The sequence below is a fragment of the Galeopterus variegatus genome, unplaced genomic scaffold (genome assembly GCF_000696425.1).
Source record: "Galeopterus variegatus unplaced genomic scaffold, G_variegatus-3.0.2 Scaffold8500, whole genome shotgun sequence".
Taxonomy (NCBI): domain Eukaryota; kingdom Metazoa; phylum Chordata; class Mammalia; order Dermoptera; family Cynocephalidae; genus Galeopterus; species Galeopterus variegatus.
The window spans coordinates 57578-60308 of record NW_007734611.1 but is presented as its reverse complement, the minus strand read 5'-3'; positions in this window follow the sequence as shown (position 1 = coordinate 60308).

Below are 2731 nucleotides of genomic sequence, written 5' to 3'. Positions count from 1 at the left end.
AAATTCATGTCCTGTCTCTCTCTTTTATAGATTACCAGGGCCTAGGGCATCAGCACGAGGAGGTGTGCTGTGCAATGAAGCAGTGAATTCCCCGGGAACATTTCGTCCTCTGCACTGATCTAGCTTGAGCTGTCTGCAGCTTTTCTCCTACTTCAGCTTGAGACCGGTGTGCTGGACTGGGAGGCAAGGACTTCTCACTGGTGCAGCTATTTCTCTTAATATGGACTTCTTGTGCCTTGCTCCACTTAAACGTACAAGGATTGCTGCCTCATTGTGTGTGTGTTGTGTGTGTGCGAGCGTGCACGGGCTTTGCTCCTTTTATACTGTGAATTGATTGATGCTGGGGATAAGGACTCATCTCTGTCTCCCCCCAACAATGCCTCAAAAAGGGGAAGGAGGCAGTTAATTAATGTTTTTTGAAATAACTTCTATTTTTATGCTCTAATCTTCTTTTGCTTGCTCCTTCCTTCTTTCCTTTTCTTCCTCCCTCCTTACCCTCTTCTTCCTTCCCCTTCCCTCTCTCTAGTCTGTCTCTTTTTCTCACTCTGCCTCACACCCTGATCTTTCTCTACCATCTCCAATGTTGTACAACTTTTCATCTTCACTGCTTCTTTTGCTATGATTTGAATCCAGGTCACTAGAATAAGTGTGCCCTTCATTTCTGTGTAGGTTATACAGGTTGACTGTTTTATAGATTGTGCAACTTTTCATCTTCACTGCTTCTTTTGCTATGATTTGAATCCGGGTCACTAGAATAAGTGTGCCCTTCATTTCTGTGTAGGTTATACAGGTTGACTGTTTTATAGATTCAGGCATTTGGTGGGGCATCATATGAAGGCAATTTTTCTGTATAACTTAGCACGGTCTCATATACAGTTGTGCAAGTTGTGCACTGCACATAGGCCCCAGCCGTGTGAGCAAGTAGGGACAGAAATCTAGCCCATGCTCCTCTCCCCAAGCTCTTTGCCCTGGGCTAGGGCTGCATCCACTGAAGGAAAAGACATGCTCCTGTAATTTGGGGACTAAGCAAATTACAAAAGCTCAGTCCTATCAACAAATTAAGCACAAGCAAATAGGCACTGCATAATTGCTTACCATTTCACACTACCTCAAGTTGTATGTAACCTTTGAAACCACATATGTTTTAGATGCAGATGGCCTCCAATGGTGCACATTCCAAAATACCATTTACAGGCAAGCTGATGACCTAAAATCATACTAATGCAAATCCATCCCTTCACTTTTCATCATAAGTTAGTTGGTTTTTTAAAGAAACCGTGTAATTGGCAGTGATTATATCTTAAGGGTGACATCACAATTCCCTATTTAATCAATGATACTGATCAATAGTGTTTATTGAGAAGGAAAGAAAACCCTATTTTCCTGTACTACTACTTAAACATAAACACAATAATCCCAAGTAAGAAGTTATTTGGAAAGATTATATAACTTGAAGGAGGCTGGTACTCAAAGAATAGCAGGTTTAATCAGGGGAAAAGAAGGAAGTGATGGAAACTTCCATGAGGATGCTTGAAGACTCCACACAAATGAAGTTCTGGCAAACTTCAGAAGACGACAACATCAGTTCTTTGTTAACCTAGTTTTATTCCAAACCCCAGGGTGGTTAAACATCTAGAACTATTCTTAGGTTTTTAAGACTTAATACAGCTTGTCGCTTGGCTCACAAACAGGACCAAGGAAGGAGAAGGAATAACATTTTCTAATGAGGTAAATAGGCAAGAATTGGAAGACAGTAGGGAGGATTAAAGTGCATGTCTCACCACGTGTGAGAAAGAAATCAGCTGGCTGGAATGAAGGAGGTGGAAGCCCTGCGTGCATGTGCTCCTCATCAGGTTTGCAGGAGGAAGACCACGTGAGGCCTGAAGAGCATGTGGAAATGGGAGGAGCACAGGTGTAATGTGCTGAAACTTGTGTTCTTGTGAGGATCCTCCCGGCTGCTGTGTTTGCTAGGAATCAAGAGTGGAATGTGAGCAGTAGACCGGGGTGGTGGCAGAGGAGGTGGTGAGAAGCGGTCATATTCTGGATCTATTTTAAAGGGAGAATCATCAAAATGAGTTGACGGTGAGTGGCACCTTCAGTCAGTGGATTGACTAACTACAGAAGAACAGAAAGTAAAGGCAAGAGGAAGTTCCTTGGTGGGGGTATACGGAAAATGTAGAAGTTGAGTGCTCTAAACTCGGACGTGTTGCCCTGTCCTGACATAACTGCAGCAGGGTGGATGCAGAGAGTTCCTGGGCTCTGGACCTAGACTCAGCCACTTGCATGGTGGGAGACAGTGCTTACTTCTCTAGTCTTTCACTCAACAAATCGGCATTGAGTGCTTACTCAGTCGAGTACCAGGAACAACGCTGAATCCTGGGAAGAGAGACAAGCTAATGAACGACGTTCCTGACTCGTGGTTCTAACTTCCAGATCACGTATGGATGTGAGGGTAGTTTCCCACTGCCCTGTACTTTTTCACTTCCCTTCCATTTTTCTCATGCCAGTTCCTCTTGTTAAAATGCTTTCCTTTCCCTGAGGCCTGTTTTCACCTATCAAAGTTCCAGCTTCTTTATAAAGCCTCCTTGATTTTCTACCTTCAATCTTCAAAGTCCTTTATTGACACCTTTCCTGTAATACTCATTGCACTAGACTATGCTTTTTATATCCCTGACTTACCTTTCTTACTAAACTGCCAGTTGCTTGAGAGTGAATCTTGCTGCTCTTACAC